The 23023-nt window shown below is 29.9% G+C and overlaps 1 protein-coding gene and 1 long non-coding RNA gene across 10 annotated transcripts in view; one reads left to right on the top strand and one right to left on the bottom strand.

Moving 5' to 3' along the window:
* On the top strand, positions 1-22873 carry LOC147910918 (uncharacterized). The gene is made up of 3 exons (XR_015544737.1): positions 1-3066; positions 3169-18352; positions 18490-22873. It is a non-coding gene; the product is annotated as an uncharacterized LOC147910918 (long non-coding RNA).
* LOC105153261 (uncharacterized) overlaps positions 1-23023 on the bottom strand; it is a 177108-nt gene that overhangs the window by 17027 nt on the left and 137058 nt on the right. The window contains exon 12 of one of the 9 annotated variants that reach the window (XR_015544710.1): positions 6120-6239. The exons of the other annotated variants lie outside the window; for them this stretch is intronic. The gene's annotated coding sequence lies outside the window, so the exon portion shown is untranslated. The remainder of the gene's footprint in view (positions 1-6119; positions 6240-23023) is intronic. 9 annotated transcript variants of the gene reach the window in all.

Here is a 23023-nt window from a genome sequence, read left to right as displayed (position 1 = left end):
AGCAAAGAATAATCGAAATTACGATAAGGTATAAACATACAAATATAAAATATGTAGAATATATGTAGAATATATAGAATTTATTTATACATGCATATTGTATATGTGTATGTATACAAGAAGAGTCACTTAAAATAGACAATTTAAATAATAGTCATGTTTAATAATAGTAAAATTTAAAATGTGCTATATTCCATTGAATCGCTTTAGAGTACGCATCGATGCTTAAAAATACTGTTTTGAACATGTATGTACAATATGATATATCTAAAATAGTAAGTTAAGGAAATGATTTTTTCATTTATAAATAAATGATTTTTTTTGAAACCAACTTCGAATGACGTATCATTGTATGCCTTTCATTGTTAAAATGCTTTATTATGAAAGAAATGAAAAACATCTTATTCCATTTAAAAACATGTTGGCGACCTTGAAATGTCCTTATCCTTCCTAATTATAATCAAAATCTCTTCGGATATCTCCCTTGAAATCAAACAGATTTCTATCGTTTGAAGTATTATATTTTTCTCTTTTGCTAACAATAACAGAGTTAACAAAATAAATTATCATAAGGTGACTTGTCTTGAATACCTTCTTTCTATATATGTATATGTATGTATGTGCATGTATTTTGTGTGTGTGTGTGTGTGTGTTTGTGGGGAGAAGGGAGAGGTGTGTGTGTGTGTGTGTGTATGTGTGGGTGGGTTGGTGGTGTGTGTACATATATATATATATAAAGTATCGAGTGGCTTGCCGCTCAGTGCGATTGACTCGTGATCTGTAGATCCGATTCAATCTCACCTACGCCCACATACGCGATTTTTTGTTTAAGGAACTGAAAATGGCTCCATCTGGTGATTAAAAGATTTTTGATAACCAGTGCCGTTCGGATCTGGCGTTAAACTAGGTCCCATATATCATTGGATATATATGTATGGATCTCCTAGGCTCGGTTGCACATTAGGCTAATAACCTAATTCCGGAAAAAATCCATTGTTACTGAAACTTCATTAGAGGTCCTCCAGGAGTTAAAGAAACATATATAGAGTGTCCCGTAATTCCTCCGACTATGCTCGTGGGCAGATAGACCGGCTTAAACTGAGTCGAAAAGTCCTCTACCATTTTGTAATTTTCGCAATAGTTAAGAAAATATTAATTACACTAAAAGTTGCCGAATATTGGTCTTCAATAATTTTTTTCTCAAATACTATCAACTTTACAGCAAGAACTCTACGAACTTTTTCAAAATTTTTCATCAATTTTTTTTAGTACTTATTTTCTTATTTTTATCAACATGATAAAATACGGTATCAAAAAATTCTGAAAAAATTCTCAGAACTTTATGAGAAGAAAATAAACAATTTTTCTTTTACAATTTTTCTATAAAGTTAATAGTATTTGAGAAAAAAATTATTAAAGACCAATATTCGGCAATTTTAGTAATTAATATCTTGTTAACTATTACGAAAATTGCAAAATGGTGAAGGAGTTTTCAACTCAGTATAGTCCACTCTACCGGTATACGAGCATTGTCGGGTGAATTACAAGATACATGTACACACGCGCGCGCGCACACACACACACACACACAATTAAAAGTAGAATTTATTACCAACTTCCATTATTCAAATATCTACAAATCTATATATATTGTAAAGAAATTTAATTATAATGATCTAATAATAAATTAAATGTAGAATTAAATATATTAAAAAAGTTAAAAAAATGCGTTGATGAAACATGACAATCGAGCAAAAAAGAAATCATGCAAAGCCTTGTCATACAAAGTAAAGGCGCATTCCGTTAAGACTAGTAACTGTAAAAAACACGGTAATCGAAAGTGAGTAAATGTGTAATAGCGCAATGTATATGTTACCCAACGAATGTGGAAGTTGGATGAGTTAGTTGAGATAAGGAACGATAATACATTACATCAATTATTCGAAACGGAATGGCTATTTTATTCATAATAGATGCGTCTTCTATTTTAAAATCCCGTTTCATTGTGAAATGGAGATGAATATAATATGGATATATATTTAAAAATATAGGAAAAAATATAGGATATATGATTATAAGATTTAAATAATATCAAAGAAAAAACTTATTGGATTATATTAGGTGTTGGAATTAATTCGTAGCGTTTTTAATGAAAGAATGTTATTTATTTCACATGAGCATTAAAAAATACATTAATGAAAGTACTTCCCATCACTTGTAAAACGCTACGAATTAATTCCAACACCTAATACATGTGAATATATTATACAACTAATAGGAAATAAAAGTCTTTAACAGTCGAAGTTGGATCTTAAGTGCTTAAATTTGATATTATTATACATATCATTAAAATTACATATCATTACGCGCCGAATTGATTTTTTTAGGCTTTTTCGCAATTCTGACAGAATTATAATAGTAATATACTAATTTGATGCTTATAGGCATCTTGAAGAAATCTTAATGCTGATAAACTTATTAAAATTTATAAATAATTTTACGAAAAATATTACCTCGGTCGGGTAATCAAACACAGATCTCCCGCTTGCCTAAGTGTCTTCACACTTATAATTTTTATAATATTTTTCGCAATAAAATTATTTTAATAACAGATTTTAATAAGTTTATCATCATTATTAATCTTTCAGCGAGCGCGCACGTGTTCTTCGTACCCATGCGCCGGTTTTATGAAGGGGATACAGGTAAAATCTATTTACTGGGTCTCGGCTTCCCCCAAGGTATTCCTTCAGTGTCTTTCGGGCTGTCGATTCGCTCAGATCGCGTTCTGTTAGCGTATGTTGTTTACGTAGAATCAATTTTTAAGATATCAGGACATTTTTTCAAAAAAATGTTTCTGCAGAGGATACACAGAAATTGTTCAATGCTGGTGAAAAGCGAGAGAGATGCAAGTTGTGCAAAAATATAACCACCATCCTCAAATGCAACAAATGTTTTCATTTTACTTGCAAAAAATATTCGACGACAATTATTATTTGCAATAATTATACTGAAATATGACTGAAAGCGCATAAAACTTTTTTTTATTAATTCATTTTCTAATAAAAGGTAACACATATTTTTTTAAGTAAATGATTATTTAGATATCATAAACTTTCATCGCATAATGCTTATTTGATGATATTATGCTTTAATCTTTCGAATTTTTAGTCTTATACGGTGTCCTTTGTACACAGCGCGTCTGCTGGAAGGGTAAGATTCTTTTAAAATGCAAATTATTGTATTATTAGTATAGTTCTGTCGTTTTAAAAAATTCAAAAGATAATTCGATACACAACATTTCATGATGACATATATAGTTTTGAATCATTTAAGCACTTAAGATCCCAGCTTCGACATCAAGATGTTGCCTCTCTATGATTGGTTCAAGATGTCGTATATCTCTCTGTGATTAAATGTGTGGACTGGCGTGAACTTTACTTTGAGCATGCGTATATCTTTGGCAAATTTTTGGCAGCAGTTAAAGGGATAGAGTTAGTCTAGTATAATGTATATAGAAGATTGTTTTGCTCACTCTGAGTGCGTTCGCTTTGCACGCTCACACGCTGTTAAAGCCATAGCACATAGAAAAACTTAAGACACAAGACTTAAGCAATAAGCAAATCGACCAATCACAGTAGAGATCATAAGACCACAACGTGAGCAGTAGCGAATCTATATACATGTTGATTTCCTTATCGCTTAAGTCTTACGTTTTAAGTTTTTCTATGTACCATGGCCTTTAGCATTATTACATTCTTGTTGTCTATCAAAATTAAACAAGGACAAATGATGTTTACAAATGTTTGAAAACAAATACTTTTTCTCGCATGCATACATCGCTGTGAGTTTGATCACTAGCGTACTCTTGCGATAGAAATTACAACAGTACGTACATTTTCTGATTCCTTTTCACTGAAATCTTTTGTATTAATTTAAGAAATACACATTAAAAAAAAAATCCTTTTTTTGTTTAGTAATCGCTTTTGACTGATAATCATTGTTTTTATTTTAAATGCAGCGGCATTCAGTGTAATAGTAATATTGTATTAATTTATGTTTTAAAGTAGTACAACGATACAGTACAGGCTTGTTTGAATTTAACAGAACTTATCACTTGTTATCTTTTTTTATTCGCTCATTATTATCTAATAATAAGACTAAGCGCTTATTTAATTGTTTGAATAAATAAGATATTATTCTAATACTTCATAAAAATTTGGTTAATTATTATTGTTCTATATTAAAAACATTTACATAATTACTATATTTATAATATAAATTTAATATTTAATATATTTATAGTATTGACTTAAACATATGGTAAATATACAATGCTTTTAATATAAGGTAATGATTAACAAATTGAAGATTTATTAGAATAATATTTTCTTTATTCGACGAATTAAATAAGCGCTTAGTCTTACCTTCTCTCTCATTATTAGATAATAAGTGATAAGTTTTAAAAACGTATTGAGTCTGTACTACACTATTGTACTATTTTAAAGTATATATTATGCAGCACAATGAACTATTACACTAAATATTGTTATACTTCGAATAAGAATTACAGTCTTGTAGTTAACACTAACTAAAAATAACATAATATTAGTGTTATAATTTTGTATTCAACAATGTAACACTATTGTATTAATTTATGTACTAATTTAGATACTTGTATTAATTTAGGTACTTTAAAAAACTTTATTAGAGAGTACCTCTTTTTGATAACCTTGATATTATGTTGCCAAGACTCTGAGTAACCTTCAATAAGTTGTCGCTTATTATTTGTTAAAAGTTATAGCAAAAAATTTATTGATTACATCATTTCCCTCCCCCTGCCTAGAGGCGTTCGACTTTCAATAGGAAATAAAGAATTTTATTAATAATTAAGTCCCTACTTATGTGGAAAGTCGAATGCATCTAGATAATGAGAAGATGGGGTGAATCTCGTTTCATCTAGGAAATCGTACTCCCCTAATCGGTCCACCCTTACTTTCCCTCTATCTAGAGTTATCCAACTTTTCACAAAGCGGGGAAAAATTATCAACTTGGAATGTTAATAACTTTTTAATGAATAACGAGCGACGACTAAAACCTATTAGAGGTTATTTAGGATCATGACTAAGAGACATATGTCAAGGTCAAAGTCTTCGGAGAGGGGTTCCTTAATGTAAAGTTTTACCTAAATTTCGGTTCCATATAATATTGTACATTTTTCCTATTGTTGCAATTTTAATGATCAGCAGTATAATTAAGTTAATATTCTGTACAAGAACTTAATCATATTTTCATTTTTTTTAACATTGACGTATATTTCCAAAAAATTCGAAATATTATAGTTTGAGGTGAATAATGTTGGAAAGATAATAACAAAAAAAAATAATTAGTCACTGGATAATTTCATTTAAACATTAACAGGGATATCATGTGGCTCCATGTGAGAACGACGGACTCATAATCGGACAGGTCGCGAGTTTAAATCTCGTATTCTGTATATACAGAAAAATTTCGTAATTCGTACTAGCCTAGCAGGCATCACAGAGGAATTCTTTATAAGTAATCCTTTGATTAAGTTTAACAACATATAGAGACTGATATAGTCCTACCTTCTCATTACAACTACTTATTACTATTAGATAATTTTAAACTTTTGAATTTTTAAAAATTCGAATGTGCATTCTAAAAATCTTTAAAAAAATTTCCAAATATGATTCTTGATCACTAAAAAATCAATGATTTTTTTTTAATTTTTTGTGAATTAGAAAAAGAAAAAAAATTATAATAAAAAAATGTTTTACTGTCACAGTAATAAGAAAATAAAAGATTAAAAGTTAGTGAAAATGTTTCTTTCATTGATGCCTAATCAACTCATAATCAACTCTAATTTGATATGCGGACACTTTTCATATACATATTTTGTTACACCCATTACGCAAATTTTTTACTAGCAAAAATTCCTTCTTTTATCACGCTAGTACATCATACACTAGATTGACCGAGTATGACGAGATAGTGTGCTAACTTGTTGGAGATACAGTATCAGCTGCAATTTTGCAAGGTTACATCGCTAGGGGTTGGAAATAGTGAGAGTGGTCGAGGACAATGACATGTATGCTCACCAACGTTGGTCGTCCAGGGAAAGGGAGGTGGTAGTGGTAGCAGCGGTTAGTAGTGGTGGTAATGATGATGGTGGTAGTTGTTCACTCTCTGAATAAATCAATAAGTCCAGCCGATGCACGCTGTTCAACAGAATGGAATCAGAATACAAAAATTTCAAATTGCTGGCTCGTGAAAAATTATTATTTTCACGCGCAACTTGAAATAGAGAAGGTATATCTTTTCTATCTTTTTAATATTTTCACTCCAAGTTTAATAATTCCAAAATCAAAGTCACGCAGCTATCACATTTTACCGTCTATAGACAAAAGAAATTACGATGATCTTAAGGACATTGTATGTGCTAAGATACACACGAGACATTTTTTAATAAATAATAAAAATAATCAATAATAAACGATTTATTGAAACTGTATAATATACTGTGAATACACAAGTAAGGGACAATGTTCATAACAGTCGAAGCTGGATACTTAAATATTTTTCGTGTGAATCTATATTCTACATATGTAATAATTTGAATTGCGCCGAATAAGAAGAGTATTCAGTTTATATGCATACTTCAATATATATGCATACAAATTTTAATCTTGTTATTTGCAATGTGTAAATATGTTGGGAAAAGAGGGAAAAGTTGTATCTAAATTAGGAAAGGTAAATTATGTACAAAAAGATTACTTTTTAAAGTTTGCCCGGGAAAGATTAAAACCCGCAAATGCGTGCAATTTATTTTTTGCAATACGTTGGCTTAGCTAATGTTCAAAGAATTTCGGTATAACTTATTCATCCTGCTTTCTTTCTCTCATTCTATCAAGACAAAATTTAATGTGATACATGTAATCAAGTAGGATGCAAGGCTGTCGTATTAAACGAATTTTACGTAATCTTTTTAAGTATATGTATAACCATTCTCGCGGCTGTATGTACATATGTATATTGATTCCGATGCACGCCTTATAAGCGTTTATGAATAAAATAGGGCGCTCGGTCGCAATTTCCGGACCCGCAAAGAGAAACGCGCGCGCACGCTTATCATCATGTATTTGGTCCTGTTGAAAGATTGGAAGCAAGACACATTATTTATGAGAAAGAGGATATGGTGTCGAAAATGAAATTCAAAGCCAAAAACAACAGATTTAATTAATAATCGTACTTAATTATGCTTTTCCTCAAGTTCTATGAAGAGATCTTACTATTATCGAGAATTTATTTTTTTAATAGTAAATCTAAAAGATATATAAAAAAATATATCGATGTTTTAACTTATTTAGGATACATTCCAAAACGTTCTCCCCGAGGAAAATTTTACTCGAAATATAATATACGTAACATATATTATAGCATATAGAGTAAAATCTTCCTCGAAGAGGACGTTTTGGAATGTAGTTTTGGAATCGTCGTTTAATAAATGCCTCTTTAATAAACGGAAAAGGGCAAGACTGTGACGTAAATAATAATAAAAGTTTTCTAAATATGGAAAGAATCTTTTTTTTTTTAATTTTCTCTTATAATAGTGACATAATTGCATTTTGTACGATACATGGAAATTGTATACTGCATATCTGCGGTGCATTGACGTCGAAAAACGCTATAAATGTACAGCGGAAAACGCATGATGGCAATTCCTCGATATCGTAGTCGAGTTGCGGCAGCTGTCGCGATGCGTGGGATACCCTTAAAATTTATTCTATTTATAGGACACACGCTATGGCGCGGCGAGCGAACTGTTGAAAGTATGATTGTCATCGCGATGCGATCGAGATAGAGATTCGTAAGAATATATATATTGTATATATACATACATACATATATATATATATATATATATATATATATATATATATATACACACACACACACACTTGTAACCGATACCAATGACTATGCCAAACCACACAAATATGAAAAAGAAAAAAGAAACATCGATAAACTTGAGAAATATTTTAAAGTTCAGATATGTGTTTAGTGCGGTCAATAATAGTGCGGCGAATAACGATTTTTAACAATTAATCTTTAAGAATAATAATAAGTAAAATAGAAAGTCCTTGGTCTTTCTATTTTATTCGACAGATTATATTTTATTTAATAACTGTCTGGTTAGTCGTGATACAAATTCTGTTACTAAGAAAAATGGAGTAATTTCATAACTAACAATAAGTATAAAAAACAACGTAGTATGTATACTCCTTTTATTATACTGATCAAATTACAATATAAAAATAATCACAACTATTAATAATGTCTATCTTTTGTCTTCCAAAATTTTTTCAAATAGTCAGGTTTCAATACTAAAAAAAAACATAGTTGTAATTATCATAACCTAACTATTTTATAGGCATTTTTTGGAACATATATACATATATACAGGGTTGGCCATATTCGACGGAAAGATGTTTTTTTTTTCAATCATGGGAAAGAGATGTTAGATCGAGTAACGACGTTTCCCATGATTGAAAAAAAAACATCTTTCCGTCGAATATGGCCAACCCTGTAGTTATTTTAACCATGCAAATATAGTCAATTGTGCTATTAATATAATCACACACAAATGTTTGAAAATTTTAAGTTTTTTAAAAATTTATTTGTTAGTGTTATTATTACCACATAAATAGTAAGCGAATGTTAAAAAGTATTTATTATTTATTCACTATAATTGTATTTATTATTATAAATAAAAATGTTTATTATAGAAATTGGATGAAGCATATTTCTATGCCTTTCAATATAAAAATAATATTAACTTTTTCCTGTGCATCGTGTATATTGCTCAAATCAAAATGCTGAATAGTAGATAGAACATTAAAATTATATTTAGCACATATTTAGCATTAAAAAATTTAATGTCAAAATTACGATACTGTATAATTTCTTTCTAAAAACTACATTTTTATTAAATTGTATTATACTATATGCGTTTTCTATGATAGTTTGTATAACAAAGCGCATTTAGTTAAATTATCGTATTATCTATGTAAATCTGAATCATTTACAAGACAAAATTTTTGGATGGTATTCCTCTTATGTTAGTCTTATGTTAGTCTTAAACAAAAAATAGAACGTTTTCTCATAATCATTTTTCGTAATTTTTTAGATGTTGAATATGACCTCTTTTACTAAATTGTGCCTCTAGATAGGGGGGAGGGGGAAGTAGAGTGGATCTTTTTACCCCTTCGGGTAAAAAGTTGTGCACCTTTAAGCAGCAGGGAAAGGTGGGATGGACCTTTTCGTGGAAAGTCGTACGCTACTAGAGGTAACACAAATTCTCTGCTTAAAAACATAAATCTTCTGCTTTAAAGAAAAAAGTTATATAAAAAATAATTTGTGTTTTAAAGCAGAGAATTTGTGTTTTTAAAGCAGAAAATTTGTATTTTACAGCAGAGAATTTATGTTTGTAAAGCCAACAGATATCAAAATAACAATAATAAACGAAAAAATCGTTTCATCCTGTCGCGTGGGAAATTGCTTCGTCCTGTCAACAGAAAGGGGTGGACTTTGTTTTGCGTGGAAAGTTGCTTCGCCCCATAAACAGGAAGGAGATCAGGTGGATCTTGCTTCGCGTAGAAAGTTGCTTTGCCCCGTAAACAGAGAGGAGGGAATAAAATCGCTTCGCTCCGTAAGCAAGGAATATGGAGATTTTTTTTCGTCCTACTACAAGAAAGTGATATAAGGATGATTAAAAATATCCTTGAATACATTTTGGCTCGGTCAAATGATTCCGTTAAAAGTTCAGTTGACAGAGGAATTCCTTCAGATATTTGACAATTTACATTGATTCATGTTGGATTCTGAAAAATTCTGAATATGAAATATTGAAGATGTCGGACAATCGAGAGAAACGCGTGTCGTCTGACTTTTAAGATTGCAGTCGTCGCTATCATCGGGATCGGTGAAAGCTTGGCTGTGATGGAGGTGGATACCGTTCGGGTGCAGGGGTAGCATTTGCCCTGCCGCCCGCGGGGTTGGTAGACGAACCAACAGACGGGAGTAACGATTGCTACTACTACCTCTTCTTGACGAGAGAGGGATGCTCGCGTCCCTGCTGAGCCTTGTTCACCTACCAACATCCACCACCTACTAACCGATCGAAAAACATCCCCTTTTTGGATAATCATTCCTTGCGAGAATTGCGAAAGTGCTTATATGTTAAATGGCGCTTTCCAGCAAGTGATATAGTGATCATATCACTCATTTAACTTCGTTTAACATTAGCAAACAACAAAGATATAATGATTCACTATGTTACATTCATCTGTGTCTCTTGCTGGAAAGCATCCAGAATGAAATGTGTCAAAATTACAATTATATTTATCGAAATTCATTATGGAGATATTAATTGAAATAGTTTTTCAAACATTCGATTTGTTGAAAGCACACCTTTCGCGAAAATATATTTAAAAAGACTTTTTTCTAAATAAAAATATATTGTAATAATTATTTTGTCATTAGTTGCGAGTAATATATCTCATTTATTTGCATAGAATTTGATAGGCAATAATTTTCCTTAAAATATAATAATTTTTTTAAGAAATCATAATTATATTCTGATACATAAATTAAAAAGTATTATGCAACTTTTTTATCGATTTTCTATAAATTATGTAAGAAGAAGGAGGAATGCGAGAAGATGCATTTCGAAATTAATAACTAAATCTCTTATCGAGATAAATGTTACACTTTATAGTATAGAAAAAAATGGAACCGAAAAAATTAACATTAAATAAGTGAACAAATGAGCAAGTTAAAAAAAATTTTTTAAGGCAAGAATTGTAGTACTTTCTTTTTTAATTTAAGGTTTGCTAGGTAAATTTTCACTATATTTAGCTTGCCTGTGTCATCCGTATTAAATTGGATTTCTATGTCCTGAGTGCAAAAAAAATTTGCGTGATACATTTTATCGCAGGACCGACAAATGTGTGAATCGATACAAGCACAAATCATGCTTTCAATGCACACGACAATCTTATTGGTATGCTCATTCTTGTTGGGATTATATTCTCGCAACAAATCAATAAGACTGAAACACTCTACCGAAAAAATATGATATTCGCATAAAAGGATCAATATCCCAGTAACAAAGGATTTAAAGGTTACGCTCAAGGACACTTCGCAAGATGTCAAATTTTGATTTTAATAAATCTTTATGTACGTATCCTACCAGGGTAGGTACGTAAAAAGATGACTTTGGAAAATATTAGTTGCTGTGGAAAAACGGTTTGAAAGAGTAAAATCACCCTTTTTAAATATAAAGCTTTTCAATTTTTTTGTTATATCTCGAAAACTATTCGAAATATCAAAAAATGTTTTATATAAAAATTGTATAATAAAATTACCTCTATTTAATTATATCAATAATATTTTGTAAAAATAATTATTAAAAAAATATTTTTTAAATGTTAGCATGAATGAATATAGTTAAAACATTTAAAACATTTTTTTAATAAAATATTTTTTGATATCTCGAATAGTTTTCGAGATATAATATAATGAAAAAGCTGAAAACCACTTTACACATAAAAGGAGTGATTTCACTCCTACAAACCGGTTTTCCGCCGCAACTAATATTTTCTAAATTCATCTTTTTACGTACCCTATATATATGCAAAGTTTCATTAAAATGAGAAATTAATACTTCGGGAAGTTCCCTTGTTAATTAGAAAAAAATTAATTTTTCTAAAATATTTTTTTAAAATATATGATGTGGTACATGGACCTAAAAAATTCTGTGTAAGTTGAAAAATATTTAGTGTAAACTGCATTTGAAACTTCAAGTTTTTTTTTACAACTATCTTTTTAAAAGTCGGTAAACAAGATATCTCAAAAACCGCTACACCAATCTATCTCTAACTTTGTATATCTTTTTTAAACATCAAAATCTAATCTTTAATCGAAGGACTTTTTTAAACATATATGTATTTTATTTTATTTTATGGACTAAAAAATACTCGCTTTTTTAAATGAAAATGATACCTCAACTTTGTACAGTTGTCATTTTGTCGAAATTCAATTTATCGAAATATTGATCAATTAAAAAGACTAAATAAACTCATATATTAACTAAATTTTTTTGAATTTTTAATCTCTAATGATCTGGTTCCGAGCAACATTGCTCAAAACGTTTTTTGAAAAATGACTTCGTAAACATCTGTTATAATTTTGTTATAAATATTTTTGCATAAAAGATGAAGACTTTATATAGAAAAAAATTTTTTTTAAATATAAAAACATTAAAAAAAAACATAAAACTTTTATACCAAACTATACATCTTTTAAAAAAAAATTTATGAAAATTCTTTTTTTACGACTTCATGACTAGGCGTAACCCTTAAGAGTGAATTTTATTTTCAGAAAGCTTCTTCAGAAAGTTAACAATCGTTTGTAGAAATAACTTGATATGCAGTAGAAATACAAATTGCTTTTATTTATCTGTGATACTTGTGCGAGTGAAAAAAAGGACATTGAATGCAGAAAATTTTATTTCTTTGATTTTTTTCTCTCTCTCGATTCTTGCAAAATTTTAATCGATAAATAATTAATGTATATGTATTAATATTTGTAAATCAAGATTCTTATGAATTAATGTAAATAAGAAATTCGCGTGTAAGGGAAGTAGCTGAGATAATTCCATCCAAATTATCAGAATGATAGACGGGAGCAACGGTTCGTCGAAAAAGAGTGTGCGGTACATTGTCGCGAATGCATTAAATCACATGTTATCGCTAACAGTTATTTATAGAGTGCGGTGTCGATATGCCATCAGGAAAAGAAATTCCTCATTATCGCGTCTACTGAACGAGTAGAAAGATTAAAAAACAATGAATCCAAGTTCCTCTGTAAAATAAAGTGTTAAAAATTAACTGAGCAAAACTTTCTTTATCTCGGTACATTCTTCCAATTAGCGTTTCTTTTTCTCTTAATCACTTAGAATTCGAAAAACATCGGTGTCTCGAGTTAAAGTAGATATATCTTCTATCTCGTTATTTCTACAAATTAAATTAATAATAGAAGCAAATTCCTGAGTTAGAGAGAATCAACTTCGGAGAGCATCCAGATCTTTGATTTTCAAAAACTGCATCTATCAAACTCTCCTATTCTTTTTTTCTCTTCCTCTATTTCTCTTCCTCTCTCTTAATTCTGTGTAGTGCTTTTCTCCAAGTCCAAAGTCTCACTTGAATGAGTTTGAAAATTTGACAAGCTGTATAGATGAGTTGTGCGCTGGCGCACAGACGGCGGAAACATTCACGGATGAACCTTCCGTCGGACGAATCAATAATGGGAACCTTCGAGTGTGAAGAAGACACTTCCAGAGCGGCGATGGCAGCAGACCCGCTCGCTCACTTTGCTTGTGCGTGCGGGAATGTCCTTCGCACAATGTGACTCTCTGCGCATATTTGTTTACCCGTTCAAACGCGACGATAAGTTTCGTAGGCACAGATAGTCACGGAACTCCTGCATTTTTTGCAAATTCCTAGTATTAATTTTTTTTTAAATATTAGTACGATACCGGAGGGGGAAACTATATTAAACTGTGTCATATTCGTGATACTGAAGAGCAGACACTCATGGTCGATTTTCCTTGAGATTTTCTTTGGAAGAAAGGACGATCAATCGTCATGACGAACGCAAAATACTAAAAAATTATGAAGCATGACTCAAGGAAATATATCTTATAAAACTTAGATGTACCTAAGTGTTTATATTTATATAGAGTGTATATAGAATACTTCATGTATGTTTAGTATTTATGTATAAAAAATTTATGTCAACTTATTTCCAAAGAGTAAAATTATTTTAGATTGATAAAAAACTTCACGTGATTAAAGAAAAATAATAGCAGAATTGCTCATATACAATTGTATATAATTGTATGTAAAATTATACATAGTTATGTATATGAGCAATTTTTTTTACATTTCTCCAAACTTGATTTTTTTCTAAAACAATGCAAAAATTATTCCTTCAATTATTTTTATATTTTCTCATTATTACTATTATTTTTAGTACACTAAAAAGTAATTTTACAAAAAAAAAGAATTATTTCAAATTATGTAACATATTTCATATATAATTATATATGTTTATGAATATTTATGCATATTATATATATTCATGTATGAAAAATTTTTTATCGGGAATTTAAATAAGTATAGTTAAATTTTTTCAATTTACAGTAATGCATTTTATAATTGCACGATAATTTTACATGATATGGGCTGTGTTCCAAAATTTACTGCCAGTACTGAAAATCTATAGTGCACGTGACGTAAACTATAAATTTTTAGTACTGACAGTAAATTTTGGAACACAGCCTAAATAATTTTAAGTAAATTTAATCTTAGTATAAATTAATAAAATAATAATAATAATAATAAATTAGTATAAATAATAAATTAATAAAAGTATATTGCGTCTCACAATTCGTACAATTTTGCGAAATTATTTTTTATTGCTCCGATTTCATTGCTATCAGCTAACTAACTCATAGGGCCGCGACACAGACCCTTTGCATAAAGCATAATGGGCCTTCTATAATAAACTATTAGTCATAAATCAGAAGTCAGAAGCTAAAAATTGACGACTGTGATTAATCAATTTCCAGCTTCTAACTTCTGATTTATAACTAATGACTTATTGTAAAATGTCTCTAACGCATAACGCATAGAGAATCAACCAATCTGAATTCTTCCTTTCCTTTCACTTCACGGAAAAGAACTTTGATTCGTTAATTCTCTTATGCACTATGTGTTATGCGTTATGCAAAAATCTGTGTAGTATACAAAACAACATTGATTGTCATGAAGATACTAGGTGCAATGATTATATCTATCATATTTTTCGGTCTTAGTGGAACTATCTCAAACTTGAGTTATCGGAAATACTCGAGGTCAGTTACAGTCAGTTACATTCAACTGGAAAATCATTCGCTGAGATGCTGTCAGATAGCGCCACGTTACAACGTCCGCGAAACCGAAGATATACAGAATACATGGACTACACGATCCGTATTTAAGTAGTATTCAAATGTGGTCGATAATAATGAGAGAGGCACCGTGAAAGACAGCCAATCTCCCTCTCATTCTCTCTCCCGTTACACCGTTGAATGGAAAGAGATAGAAATTAGTCGTCTTCTACGGTCTCTCTCTTTTATTTTTATTGACCATTTTAACACACGGATCACGTAGTCCATTTTCTATAACTCCTTTTACATCGAGAATCTGATATGCATACTAACTATTAGTAACTTTCTATTAAATTATCTTAATTTCAGCAAAATATTTAAAGAATGATGTACTAAATTTGTGCAATGTATCAAAGTGATTAATTAAATATTTATATCATATATATGTTACACTCGCGCGCGCATGTATCACCAAAATTAAAATAATTTAACAGAAAGTATTTATCAGTTAGTATCAAGTGCACGATGTAAATTAGGGCTATATCTTTGAACGAAACACGTGGTGCTATTAGAGATCCTATAATAAAAAAGACTCGTCACGTGACTATCAGTGGACGCTGATTGGTTAATGTATGGATCTATACTTCATGAAGCTATGAAACCTTACTATAATTTATTCTGACAGATATAATATTACAATTATGGAGATATATTATTTTTCTAAATTTCATTACTGTTTTAATTATAATTTATCACATTTATATTGTTTCTCATCTGATGTGTAAATAACTTGCTTAAGGAGAAGTGATTAATAAAAAGCTGTAATTTTCTAATGAATTTCATCTCGAAGCAATCTATAATATGGCGTAGAATAACTATCCTTATTAATGTGTCCTTTAAGCCAATTTGCTTATTATTGAATTAATTATTAAATATTATAGCTTTTTAGCAAATCTGCTTGTATGTAAATCAATATCGGTTTTTCTCATAATATTTTTTTAATCTAAAAAATGTTAATACTTTATAATGTTTTTGATAAAAATAAAAAAAAATAGTTTTGTCTCTATTAGTGAACCCTCCAAGCGACGCTTGGCTTAATAATAATTATAATAATTTGCCTCCAATTTGTGTACTTATCCGTATTGACTCATTATAATATAGTTATAATACTGAAATAGATAATAAATTTAAGCTAATTGTTTTAAGTTAATGTTACATAAATCATTATTTCAATTATACTTATATCACTGTACACTCATAACACAATGTTTTTAGCTCCGGGCACATTAATAGGAACAAGTTTAAAATCTTGCGGTACGTATTATTGGATTCACATAAATTCCTCATATTTTTCGAAAAATGTTAAAAATACTTTAACAATTAAAAAATAAAATATCTTTGATACATTAATAATTTAACTTAACAAAAAAATACTTTTCCTTATTTATTCGTTTTCTATGGCTATTGAAATACAAAAGCATATTAGGGACAGACACAGTCATAGGGACAGTTATCTTATACGTTTTAATATGTATGTCCTCTGCTCCGATGAGAATAAAATACTATTATCATTACATGGTATTATATAGTGGCTCTATATAGTGGACTGGAAAATTAAACAAGGGAACTCAAAGAAGAAGACGAAGAAGTTTCTCGCTATAGAGACAACATGCACAATATCATGCAATTAGAAAAATTAAAAGTTTAGAAAAAAGTATTTAGAATTAAATTTTATAAATGTAAATTGAGATAAGGAGTGGTAAAGATGCGATATTGTATATAGCGGTAGATGCAGAACCTTGCAAGGAATGGCGCTGCAACATGTTAGATAAGGATAGATGTATGCGTTTGAGTGAGACAAAACGATAATATAAAAAACCAAATGAAAGATATCACTATTATTGAGACTTTTTTCAGCTTAAAATTAAAAAGTCCGTTTTATCAACATCGTCGTAGTTCGGCCTTTACTTTAATAGAGAGAAACTTAAAAGCAATCATTTGGATTTTTTTAATGTAATGCTTTTATGTAAATATCAGCACACCATTATGTCCACTTTTGTATAATGCTTTTATGTAAATATCAGCCAATTACGTCCATTTTTGATATGGGAATTAAGTATGTAAAATCATAGTATCAAAAATGGATGTGGTGTGTGTCCGTGCTAATAAGAGTTGCCAGGATTGGCTCTTTATTAGCAGAACACGTATTACATCCATTTTCGACATTACGATTTTATCGACAATTTCACAAAATAAACGATAAAACAAAATAAATTACTGATCAAAATAAACATTTTGACCAGCGATTTCATCAAATATTGATGAAATTACTGGGTAAAACATTCCAAAATTAATATAAAATTTATTGCAAGTTATCGAAATTTTATTAAAATTTCATAAAAATTTTTCTATCACTCAGTGGTTTATCCCTTGTAAAAATGACTCATATACACATTTCATCACAAGTTTTTGTTGCATTAAACAAACGTGTTGTTATCGATTCTAATTCTCTAAGACTATTTTTCTATAAGAAATGTGCGAGATCTATTCATAATTTTTTATAACTTTAAAAATTTTTTAAATTTTTTATATAGAATTGAAACACTTTTTAAAAGTGCTAAAAAAGCACTTATTTTCTAGAATTATATTTTCTAGATTTATATTTTCTAGAATTTTTTTCGTGAATTTTAAAACATTTTAGATTTCTCATTCTATAATTTCTAAAGAAAATTTATAAAATCTGAACAAGTTTAAGAGGTATTTTTTCAAAAATTTTCATAAATGTAAAATATGACAAATTCTTAAAACAACTCCTGGCGAAAAAAATTTTACGAAAAACTGCATAGATTAAAATAAGATCTTAGAAATTCTTAGTTTTTATATATACATGAAAAAATTTTTATATACACGTACATAAAGTTATAATTTATTATCAGTTTATCATATATTTTTAATTGTTAAAGATAGTTTTTAAGTTACAAACTGTTAATTTCTTTATAGTTTTAATTTTGACAATATTTTATTCTATTTAGTTTATCTACCAATTATTAAAGATGTACATACAATTATTTATATGATCTGACATCGAGCTAGATCATTAATATGACTGGAATTTATTCATTCATTCATACTGACTGCCCTTTCTCGCTATTAACCGATGAATTGGAATCTCTCATGACTCTTCACTACATCGTTTAATAATTATCAAGTTTGACTACATATGATATGATTGCGATATACCACTCTTTGTAACACGAAGGTGAGATGATTCTAAGAAATCTGTTATATTATCTATTGTAACTCGAACGTGAAATGATTCTCATAATGTGTTAATATTAGGTGTTGGAATTAATTCGTAGCGTTTTTAATGAAAGAATGTTATTTATTTCACATGAGCATTAAAAAATACATTAATGAAAGTACTTCCCATCACTTGTAAAACGCTACGAATTAATTCCAACACCTAATATAATTAGATATTTGGGTATTTATGTATTTTGCGGCTGATGAAGACTAAGTGTGTAGTCGAAACGTACCGTTGAAACTTATCGTCGGAAAAAATTATAATTTATGATTAATAAATATTATTTAATTGTGATTAAATAATGTGATTATTTTTTCGTAAAAGTTTTTTTTCCGTCAGGAAAGTAATATAAAATAAGAATTATAAGAATTAATATTAATGGTCATTTGCATACACAAATTAATTCTTGTATAATAATAATGTAAACGTTGCAATCCTTGATCATCTTCAAATGTAATATAGAAATAATCGTACAAAATATGAATAATAAAAAATAATAAGAATTATCGCATATTGAAAAAGAAATTTTCACGTGTAACAATACTTACTATTTTTTATTATCATATTTTATTATTATTACATACGATATTTTTATATTTGAATTAATATATTAAGGATGACCCAAATCAAAGATTGAAATGTTTACATTATTATATAAGAATATAAATTTATTTATTCATACAATCACTATTATTTTTTTAAATACCCAGCAAACACATATATATAAGCGTTATATTGCTTTTAATAAAACAGAATGTGACAGATAATATAAAGTATATATTGTATATAACATACATGTAATTTGTTATCTCCCACTCATTAGAAATTACATTTACATAAATGTCACATTTCCAGAAAAACAGAAAGCTATAAAACTAATTAATCCAATCTTATTAAAATAAGTATTATCGATTAGCATAAAATTCCAGAATACATTTAAAGACAAAATAAAAAAAAACATTTTTCCTGAATTAGAGAATCAATTTTATAATGTCACCCATTCTAAGTTATACCACATTTAGCGATGCTTAATCTTTGTGACCGTATGAAAACTGCTACTTCACAATGATCTACAAACACAGTAATATTAACGGATGTACAGCTGTGACATATGTATCTGATTAACAGATATTGTCAAACAGATGGAACGTACAGTTACAATATATTTTTTTCATAAATGAATCTGAAGATTTAGTTCAATTATATCAGTTTTTACTAATTTTCACGTATGTAGAATATCATGTAGAATAATTATATAATGAAATATATATATAATTATGCACATTTTTCTTTCTGCTTGCTATTTGTTAGTGTAATGAAAGATTTATAGTGTCGAACACTGCTATCGTAATATTAACATAACAATCATATTAAATATATAAATGTATAACTTGATGAAACTTTTGAGGCTTTCACGAAATTTTTTTTAGAGGTGCCAAAAGGCTTGCGGATTATTGCCGCATCATAATTCATTGCTAATGCTAAGGTTTCCTTACCGTTCACTTCATTAGGGCGAGAAGCTCACTGAATTGCTCCGGAGGACTCCCTTTATATAAACTTTGTTAAAGAGGAGGGGGGGGGGGGTATTTGGTGGAAGAGAGAGAGAAAAGAACGGTTCTTCGTATTCTATTTACGTTATAGCCCATGTCTCTGTTTAACTTATCTGGATGTTTCTAGATTTCTAGACCCTCTCTGTATTTCCTTGGAAAATGATGCCGTTATAGCTAATATTGTAGTTAATATTTGTAATTATTTTATCAAATAGTATTTGGTATTCTGACTCATTGCTGTATTTTGCCAATGCTGACTGTGTAACATTTCAATCTGATATCCCGTTGATGTTTCTTCATGTACATATTGACCGTTCTCTCGATTTCACCGATATATATTTTCTCACAAAATCAAGATATTTTATATTGTTGCAGAATGAGTGGAGGCCTTCGATTTTTAGGATTTCTCAAGATTTGATCGATCTTCCTTGGGAGCTTGGAAATTCGGATATTGTGTTTGTTCAAAATCTTGCCAATCCGATATGTTCCTTTTACATATGGGAGGCTTGTATAGAAAAGCATCTGTTGTTTAACTCATCTTGTGGTTGTTGTATGCCCGAATTCTTTGCCCTGATCTTGTGTTGTGCTGATTGTCCTGTTAATATCTTTCTTATTGTATCCATTGTAAGGTTTATTTCAAGTGGTTGAATTCTATCTGCAGGTATTCTTTGTCAGAAATACTTAATGCTCTATGCACAAATGAGTGTATTGCTGTCTGGTTTTGTGCTGGATGATGTGATTCAGCATGTAGATATCTATCATTGTCTGTTAGCTTCCTGTATATTTGATGACTCAGGATTGTCAGACTTATTTTGTGACAAGAACATTCAGGAAAGAGAGTCGTCCATTCTTTTCTATGGTACCGGATATTGGGATGTTGATCGAGAAAGTTTAAAGATTTATTAAGTTCTTTACTATATATCGTGACTACAAATTACGAATGTATCGTCTACATAACGGAACTCTGATTTGCTGGATGTCTTGTGAATAATTTCTTCATCATGAAGTGCTTCATAAAGATATATGTGATTATATGAGAGACGGGAGAGCCCATAACCGTCCCAGAAGTCTGTTCATAGAATTCGCAGTTACAGGAGAAGTATGTGGTTGTTAGGCAATACTCAATTAAAAGGATAATGTTGTTAGGAACTTTATGTGACACCTTAATTATATTCAGAGTTTCTTTGATTTACACTTTCATGAAAAGTGAATCTATATCCAAGTTCATCAGTATTTAAGGTGAAGACGAATTCTTTTGGATTTTTCGTACAAAGTTTATCGGGTTTGTGCAATGCGATCTTTCCTATTAGGAATTGTAATTTACGAGCTAGAAGAAGTGACAGATCATACGTAGGATTTTGTGACACTGATAGTTATTTTGAGAGGGACATCAGGTTTACGTATTTTCGGCAGTACATATAATCTTGAAAGGGAATTTTTTCAATGTTGCTTAATTTTGCTGGTAAGCCTGCTTTTTTTTTTATTAAAAACACTGATGTTTCGTATGATTTTGTTTGTTGAATCTTTATCCAGCCTATTCTACGTTTCATTCGAAAGAAGTGTCTTTATCTTCCTCCTGTAATCTAATATTTATGACAACTGTCGCCTTTGTTTGCTGGAAATACGATGATGTCTGGATCTTTAATTCCTGCAGTGTCACTCTTTTCTGATGATGTTGGACACTGAACGCTTGGTCTTGCGGAGAATATTAGCTACATTTGTCCGTATGTCATCTGTTTACTCTGCAGGGACGTTATAGATGGTTAACTCTATTTCACTAATTATTTCTTTTTTTGGAATCTTATTAACAGGTTAACGAACTTGGATATACAACAATTACAGGATGAGTTAAACAAGAGAAGCCTTTCTATTCTTTTATATCAGGGCTCGGCAAGATTTGCACTTCGCGGCCGATTTTCGACTTGGCTCCGCCTTCTGTTATTCCCCTTAGCTCTCATCCCGCGCTCATTATATAATTAAGATAGAATGAAGCAACGCATAAGTACTCAATCTTACGCGTTGCTTAATTCTATCTTAGTTATGAAATGAACAAAAAAAAATAGAATGAAGTTTATAGCGTGAACAAAGCGAGTGGACCTCATGTCTACGAACGTCACACGCTCCTAAACGTCAAGCGACATTTGGATTGCGCGCGGGGCGAGAGATGAGAGAAATAGCGGAAGGCGGAACTAAATCGAAAATCGGCCGAGAAGTGCAAATCTTGCCGAGCCCTGTTCTATATGTAAAAGGAAACAACAAACCGGATCGGCAGGATTTTGAACAAACACAATATTCGAACCATTTTTGAGTCTCCAAGGAAGATCGGACAAATCTTAGAGAAATCCTAAAGACCGAAAGCCTTCATTCAGTTCTGTAGAAATATAAAATATGCTTTTGCGGAAAAGTATACATTGGCGAAATCAGGAAAACGGTCAATGTACATGAAGGAATATCAACGAGATGTCATATTGAAATATGTCACATAATTAGCATTGGCAGCATTGAGACATTGAGTCAGGACATTAAATACTATTTGATAAAATAATTACTACAGCTATAACGGCATTATATTTTCCAAGGAAATACAGAAAGACTTTAGAAATCCAGAAATATCCAGATAACTTGAACAGAGGCGTGGACTATAACGTAAGTAGAATATGAAGGACTGTTTTTCTCTCTCTCCCAATCCTTCAAGCATCCTTCCTTTAACAAAGTTTATAGGAAGTCCTCTAGGGGAACAATTCAGGATCAGTGCGCTCTTCCTCCTTGATAAAGTGAGCAAGGTTCACAAAAACGTCAGCATTATGAATGGATCACGGCGATAATCCGCTAACTCTTTTTTCTGTTATATAATCTGTTATATAACCCTTATCTAGCTGCAACATAACATGTTATACAAATATGTCATCCTGATTATTGTTACTTTATTATATAACAAGCAAATAATGAAATAATGTAAGATTCATATAAGATCTTATTATATATATAAATATAAATATAAATATAAATATAAATAAATAAATATATATATATAAATATATATATATATAAATATATATAAATATATATATATAAAACAAAATACATTACAATAATATCACTATGCTAAAACATTCTGTTATAATATATCACGTATTATTCCAAGGTTATATTGTA

Source organism: Acromyrmex echinatior, chromosome 1 (assembly GCF_024713525.1).
Source record: "Acromyrmex echinatior isolate Ae372 chromosome 1, ASM2471352v2, whole genome shotgun sequence".
Lineage (NCBI taxonomy): Eukaryota > Metazoa > Arthropoda > Insecta > Hymenoptera > Formicidae > Acromyrmex > Acromyrmex echinatior.
The sequence above is the reverse complement of the archived record's forward strand: the minus strand, read 5'-3'. Positions and strand labels throughout refer to the sequence as shown.